The sequence below is a fragment of the Grampus griseus genome (assembly GCF_964374135.1).
Source record: "Grampus griseus genome assembly, chromosome: 3".
Classification (NCBI taxonomy): domain Eukaryota; kingdom Metazoa; phylum Chordata; class Mammalia; order Artiodactyla; family Delphinidae; genus Grampus; species Grampus griseus.
Window position 1 is genome coordinate 55849825 of NC_139019.1, and position 7874 is coordinate 55857698.

The 7874-nt window shown below is 46.6% G+C and overlaps 1 pseudogene across 1 annotated transcript; it reads right to left on the minus strand.

Moving 5' to 3' along the window:
- Window positions 1-4232: 4232 nt before the first annotated feature.
- LOC309820106 (mpv17-like protein) lies at window positions 4233-4581 on the minus strand (annotated as a pseudogene). Its single transcript has one exon. The product of its transcript is annotated as a mpv17-like protein (transcript).
- Between the last annotated feature and the right edge of the window lie 3293 nt (window positions 4582-7874).

Genomic DNA, 7874 nt, shown 5'->3' on the forward strand with positions numbered 1-7874 from the left:
AGAGCAGTAGATGCTTTGCCGGATTTTATAACATGACGTGAAGAAGCCAGCTCCTTCCATCTCGCTAGTACGGCACTTCCTCAGATACAGGCCAAGGTGAGCTACACACAGTCCCTGTGCTCATCTTCAAGTCAGCACTGAATGTTTGAGGAGACGAAAGTCTGGCTGTGAACAGAGAAAGAGTGGCCAGACATAAGAAGAATGACTTGGTTCTGAAGAACATTGGAGAGACAATGGCTTAACAGATTTAAGAAGACACATGTAGATGAAAGTGTGTAGAAATAGGCACTCATATATTGCCGGTAGGTAATTATCCTCAGATACCATGTATAAAATAGCATATCTACAAGGATCTTTATTCTTAAAAATCTATCTTCTAATCCTTCAATAATGTCATTCCCTTCTTCACTTCTGAACCTACAGGGTCTTCAAAAACTGGCAATTTTTCCAGATTTCTCAATTTTTAGGAGCAGTGAGGCCCTCCGGGGAGAACAAGATGCAGGAAGACATTTTCTTCTGTGTATTGTTTGTGAAGCACATATTTCCAAGTATTAAGTGAACTGATCAAAGTCCTAGTTTGCTCAGACACTCACAGTGTATGGTTGTTGTCCCATATTTAATATAATTATTAAGATTTCTTCTCACAGATGTCCTGATATGGACGACAAACTATATGATCACTCTATTTATAAGGCATCTTTGTGCAGGTGTGTGACAGCTTTGCCTAGATGACTTTGCATTCCTCTCTAAGATATGGAAGAGGGTCCCCCACACCCCAAACTCCCTTGTCTTGGGTTGACTCAAGGGCGCTTGGGCACTTGAGGCTGAGACAGCCTTGAGTCCTCATAAACAAGATGGGATCCCTGAGCGTTCCATCAAATGCACCCCCGTTAAGCTGTCATTTATCCAGTTGGAACTGTGTGTGTGTGTGTGTGTGTGTGTGTACTCACATAAATGGGTGTGGTAGGAACCTAATCTTTCCATGGGTCAGAAGAAAAGTAGAAATATGGAGAGAAATGCTCTTTATTACTAGAAATGCCTGATCTGTCTGTTCGCAATACAAAGGAGAGAGAGAAAGGTTGAGATGTATTTAAGGCCACCATTGACTCCAGGGTCCACTCCCTCCCCTGCCCCCAGGCACACACTTCAGTGAGAGTGGCTCTAATAGGAATGTTTTTTGTAAAAGGCAGCCTGTCTCCCGAGCTGCTGTACAGCGACCAGTGACGCTGGTTGTCTCTATAGAGACGAGTCGCTTTCCTAGGAAACGTCGGTAAGCAGGAAACCGTAGCAACCGGTTGAAGGCCTTGGGTTTTTTTTTAATATGAGGATTTTCTGTACTTGAATTCAAAAGACCCCTCCCTGGGAAAGCAGCTTGTGTCAGGCAGAAGAGGGTGGGCTAGTTTGCCTGGAGGCTGAGAATTTGGGAATAAGATTGGAAGGCTGTTGGTGGACCAGGGTAGGAGAGGGAGGAAGAGAGGTTACTGTTTGCCATGCCAGGTTGGCTGGTTACAGCCTGAATTCATCTTCAGCCTGCTGTATGGGAGCCCACCACTGCCAATTAATCCACGAAATGATACCCCTAGGGACAAAACAAAGCTTCGATCACCTTAGCAACCTCATCATGGTTTTCCTTTTCATCTGGCAAATTCCGGGCATTAGTAGCAGGGAGAGATCAGGAGCTCAGAGGTTGCAAATCCAAACGCTATACAACCCAGCGAACCTGCTTACTTGGCACAAAGTAAATGCTCCATTTAACTGACATTTAGTTCCTGCCTCTTCCCATGGAATCAGCGCAAACATCACTTCTTAAGGAACGTCTTCGTTCTTAGTGAGAGATTGCACTGGGCTGCATGTAAAGAGAACCAACTGAGGAGTTTGACCAAATAGGGATACTTTTCACCTAAGAAGTCTGGAAGTGGGCAGTTCAGGGGGCTGCCAGCTCCGTGGTGTCATTCACGTCCTAGCTCCGTTTGGCTCTCTGCTTGGCCATTTTTGGAAAGTGTCCCTCCACGGTATAAGAGAGACCCCCTCCAGTCATCATTCCAGGTAGGATGAAGGAGCAGCAAAAATTAAGGAGGAAAGAGAGGTGCCCACGTAAAGAAGCAAGACCTTTCCCAGCAGGTTTCTAGTTCCTTCTCATTGGCCAGAACTGGGTCTTATGACTCTAGCCTCCAGGGAGGCTGTGATGTGTGGGTTTTTGGCTGAGCAAGTTGCCACCATAAACAAAACAGTGGTTGCGTTTTTTCCTTTTTTTTTTTTTACTTAACTAAAATTCATTTATTTTTCATTTACATTAAATCACATTACCCTAAAAATTTAATATACATATTTTACACATAAAATTTAAACTTAGAAATGAAGCAACTGGTCTTGCTTTTACAACCCTTTCCGCCCAAAATATGAAAAGAGTATTCTGGCTCCATGGCTCAGAGGGATAGGACACTGATATGAGTGTTAGAAAATGAACAAATAGTTCTTCATCATGAACAGCAGAAAGGCAATATTCAGACATGGCAGGTGTCTGCCCAACTATCGGACCTCAGTATTGAGGTAGAGTATCAATCACGTTGACCGAGTCCTTCACTAGGAAGCATCATCAAACACTGTGATAGCGTCAGCTCCAAAATGGCTTGCAGTCTTACCGGAATCAATTCTCGGTCCCCAACATTCAGAGAATTCACAACATACATATTCCATCCACTGTCAACCTAGAGTGAAAATGTAGTCAGTTCTGTTGTTGGGCCATTATCTGGCTACCTGGCTGAATTTCCATTTTCAGGTTCTATACGGAGGCTGTGGCGTAGGAGTGGATGACTACCTACATCTTATGATTTCAGGGGGTCCCAGAAATTAACGTCCAGAGTAAATCTGTAACAGCTGTGAGCTGGTGGTCATCACCCAGACAACCACACTGCATGAACCACAAACTATGAAATATTAACCTACATAAACAGGGGGAAATATTCAGGGTTCTCCCAAAAAACAGAACCAAAGGGCTGTGTATATATATAGAGAGAGGGACATTTATTATAAGGAATTGACTCACATGATTATGGAGACAGGTCCCAAATCTGCAGGGTGAGTCAGCAAGCTGGAGACCCAGGAGGGGCAATGGTTTAGTTCCAGTCTGAGTCTGAAGGCCTGAGAACCAGGTGAGCCAATGGTGTAGCTCCCACCTGAAGGCCGACAGGCTCAAGACATAGGAAGAGCCAATGTTTCGAGACCAACAGTAGAAGAAAAGCCAATGTCCCCGTTTGAAGGCAGTCAGGCAGTAAGAATTCCATTACTTGGGATGAGGCCAGCCTTTTTGTTCTATTCAGGCCTTCAGCTGATTGGACAAGGCCCACCCACATTAGGGAAGGCAATCTGCTTGACTTAGTCTACCAATATAAATGTTACTCTCATGCAAAAACACCTTCAGAGAAACACCCAGAATAATGTTTGACCAAATATCTGGGCACCCCGTGGCCCAGTCAAGTGGACACATAAAATTAACCATCACAAAGGGTAATTTAGTGGTTTGGAGAAGGCCCAACTGTCACGATTCCACCCAATTCCCCCTTTTTTGTTTTGGCCACGCCTCGTGGCTTGCGGGATCTTTGTTCCCTGACCAGGGGTCAAACCCCGGGCCCCTGCAGTGGAAGCATGGAGTTCTAACCACTGGACTGCAGGGAATTCCCTCCACCCAATTCTTTTTTTAATTTATTTATTTAATTTATTTTATTTTTGGCTGTGTTGAATCTTGGTTGCTGTGTGCGGGCTTTCTCTAGTTGCGGCGAGTGGGGGATACTCTTCATTGCAGTGCGCGGGCTTCTCATTGCGGTGACTTCTCTTGTTGCGGAGCACGGGCTCTAGGTGCACGGGCTTCAGTAGTTGTGACTTGCGGGCTCTATAGCAGAGGCTCAGTAGTTGTGGCACATGGGCTTAGCTGCTCCACGGCATGTGGGATCTTTCCGGACCAGGGCTCGAACCCGTGTCCCCTGCATTAGCAGGTGGATTCTTAACCACCCTGGCACCAGGGAAGCTGGGGAGAGGTGTGACGAGATGGTTTTCAGAGCGTATATGCAAGTTGGGCCAGGGGCATCAATGCCTACAAGTCATAACCATCTCCAAGAAAATACAGTTTTATGGGCCTTGGGCCAAAGTAGGTAAAGGTTTGGACTGTGCCCAGCTTAAGACAGAACAGCTGCCTGTACAAAAGGCCAGTACATCAGACCACTCTTATATGTATTCTAGAATTTCTGTCTCAGGTCCCAAAATATGTCAGCCTTTTGCTGGAGAATACTCATACCGAAGTAGAAGGCAGAGACGTACACCGGCCCGCTGAGCGCCTGGTCGCACAGCACCTTGGCCAGGACGGTGCGCATGCTCCATCAGGCGCAGCCGCACATAGTTGAAGTTCGCGTGGAAGGCCACGGCCACGGTGGCCATGCGCTGTGTGTGCCGCCGGTCGGCAGGGCCTCCCCGCGGCCACTGCTGCAGTGCGTCGCCAGCTGAGAAGAGCGCAGCGTAGAGCAGCAAGTTCGTGGGCCAAGGGTAGCACCGGGCGGTGCACAGGAGCGCCCGCCACCAGCCCGCCATGCCTCCAACCACTGGGCGCCGCAGTGGTTGTGTTTTAAGGGCAGAGCTTATTTAAGAATAAGTATGGACAAACAGCTAGTGTTATCTGCTGCACCTTGCCTGATGGCCTTGTGCAGGAGTGTGCTGGAAAATGTTTAATAACCAGCCATCTGGGACAAAAAAGGACACTGGTTTGTCGTGCTTGCCAATTTCTGTGGTATAAATACCTGATCATGGCCAATTTCAAGCTATTGACATGATGACGCTTCCCCCCCTGGAAGCTTATAGAGAGAGACTTGAGGAGTTCCATTAACAAGTGACACACAGCCTGGAGCCAAATACAGACAGGTATTGGGTCTTCTCTGTTCCAAAAAGTACTGGGGGCAAAGCACTACTACTACTCCTCCTCTCTGAAAAGGGTCTCTACCTCTGCTCTACTGACATGAATTAGAAATGTAGGAGCAAGGTGGAGTGTTCCTAGCTTAGTGGCTCAGCCCTACAGATTCCATGTAGCTCCTGACCCATGGGACATCTTTTAGAAAATTAACATTGGTTGCCGCTCTAACATGAGTTAAGCTTTTGCTCAGGGTTCAGGAGCCCAGTGCTTCAGTCTCCAGCACTCAGGCAGGAATGATACTATGGGAAAACTGACAGCCTCACCCCCAACTCTCTGGAGACAGTGTAGCATAGAGACAAAGTAAAGAAGGAACACGGAGAATGGGGTGAAAAAATCACTGAGTTGTCTAGTCTGCTGGCTAGTGCACAGCTGGAGGAAGGAGAAGCTGGAATGTCTCCTGCATGTATCTCTGTGTTGGTCTCTGACCTTGTAATTCTGGCCACCCTCAAGTTTTATGAGCCCTGCATCCAACTGATTGGCTGGAAAGCTGTTCCTCATGTTCTACGGTTAAAGCCAAATTCCCTGAGAGATGGGTTTCAGGGCTTACAGCCTGTACCACATTAACAATTGTCTAAATGAGATGCAAATGTTGCCTAGTAGAGGATGAAGTGACCTGTGATGGTGCATTTTGGGACTAACCACCACAGACTGGACCATTTGGGATCCCCTCAATAAAGCTTAAAGAAAGTCTCACTTATTACATGCTCACCTAAGATGGAAAAGTCTGGCTTTGTGAAACCAAGAGAAAGATAGAACCAGTACCCTCATTTTCAGGCTGTGAGGCAACTCAGTTTATCAAAATAATATCAGGCAGTGTCCATGACTTGATTTATTAAAGACAGTTACTCTTGGGCTCCTTTACTACTTTCAGGGACTAGAAGCATCTAAAAAGAAGTACAGACTTAGTTCCAGGTCCTGATGTAAAGCAAATAAAGTTCACATTTATTGTCAAGGGGCTGTTATCCAAGCCCGGGGTCCCAGCATGCACAGAGACCTCCAGGTAACTGCTGTGGTGCATAGGAATGAAGTGCCTAAGTACAATGCTTGGTTTCTGCAGGCTAATAATAGACAACACTGTCCCTCTAGTGGCAGGAACCTGAATTGCAGGCCCAGTGCCTTGGAGGGACCCATCAGCAAAAGGACGGAGTTATGTCTCACTAATTCAAATATCACAAAAACTTACATTTTTATAGGACTTACAACTTTAAAAGTTCTTTCACATGAACTCCCTCTTTTGACCCTCACAACCATTCCATGAAAAACGGTTTGCATTTCATTTTTCAGATGAGGATATAAAACATAAGCTGTTTAAGACCACGTAGCTATTAATGGACTCAGGTCTCCTGACTTTAAATTTAGACCTCTTTCTACCACATCGTGCTTCTTTCCTCTTCTGGACATCAAAATGAACTGTTCTGTGTTATGTCCAGGTCTGAGATGTCACCATGATGTGGAAATGAATATGATTGTCCCTTGTGCAGTCACTGTATTGCCCCCATCCTAGACAACGGTTGAGGAAACTTGGCTTTGCAGGGAAATGCTTTAACCTTAAGAGACAAATAGTGAGAATTTCAGGTACTACTGAAGGCAAGTGGAGGAGAGGTTTCCAACTTGGAAGGTCAGACCTTGGAAGCAGCCTCCTGTTCTCCAGAGCAGGACTGGAGCTGGAAGGAACTAAAGTTCCAAAGTCCATAAGGTCTCCTGCCCCTAAAATTTCTCTCCTATCAGTGGGTTGATGTGTGACCGTCCTTTATAAGGAGAAAAGGCTTTTATTTAGCAATCAGGGCTAAGGCTTACAATGCAAATGACCCTGGGAGAGAGAATACATTGGCTTAAATTTGCACTAGGTTGGAAATGATTGATTTCCTGACAGCCATTTTGCTGCAGTGTGGCAGAGGCGGGAGGGGAGATTCAGAATGCCATGTAGAAGCGGAGAGTGGATGACGGTTATGCAGAGGACCATTTCTGAAGATATGCCCCACCTGCAGGACTTTTTCCTGAGAAGTAAACCAGCCACAGCTGTCCCTCTCCCCACCACCCTCTCACCTTGACCCTCAGCTTTTGACTCAGCCTCTCCTTCCAGGCAGAGCTTCAGCTACTTAGCTTGGCGACCCTGACCCCAGGATGAACTCTGCATCCAGCTCTCGGCTCCTCAGACTGCCTTATGCTCTTCTCTTTCATGACTCCTTGGAGGCCTTTGAGGGAGCAGACATGGAGGGGAGGAAGCTGCTGCCAGCTCCTCTGCATCCTCTCGTGCTCCCGAGGGTATATCTGAGCCTTTTCCTGGATCTTAAAACAATTAAGATATTGAATTAGCGTGCTGGAAGACCCCACTGGATGGACACACAGCAGAAAGAAGAACATTTCCTTTGCAGGGAATGTATATAGAGTGAGCATTCATGGGTGTGTCCGTGTATGAGCGTAAAGAGAGCATTTTTGCTACATTCCATTGTCCTGAAATGAAAGCCATCTATGTTACAAGTATTCCCCAACAGGCACACATACACAACACACACACACACACACACACACACACACACACACACACACACTCTCTCACACACCCTATGGGCTCCTTTCTGAATGGATTTTCATCTCCTGAACTTTTTGCCATAGGCTTTGTCTTTCCCATGACGCAGAAAAGACTAGGGAAGAAAGTGATCAAATGGAAACCCTGGGCCCCTTCTCCACTGAGTCATTGAATGCCCAGGGCTGGACCACCAAGGGCCTAGCACTCTCAGCAAGGCCCAGGCCCCATCTTGCTGCCCAGCACACAGCAGGCACTGGAAGAACTCTGGGGCATAGCCAGCTCCCTGGAAGGGCAATGCTTCCTTGCCGTGGAATTGCTCTTCTCATTTTTATGTACATGAAACCACTGCCCCCAACTTTGGATGCAGCTGCTTTTTTCCATGTAATT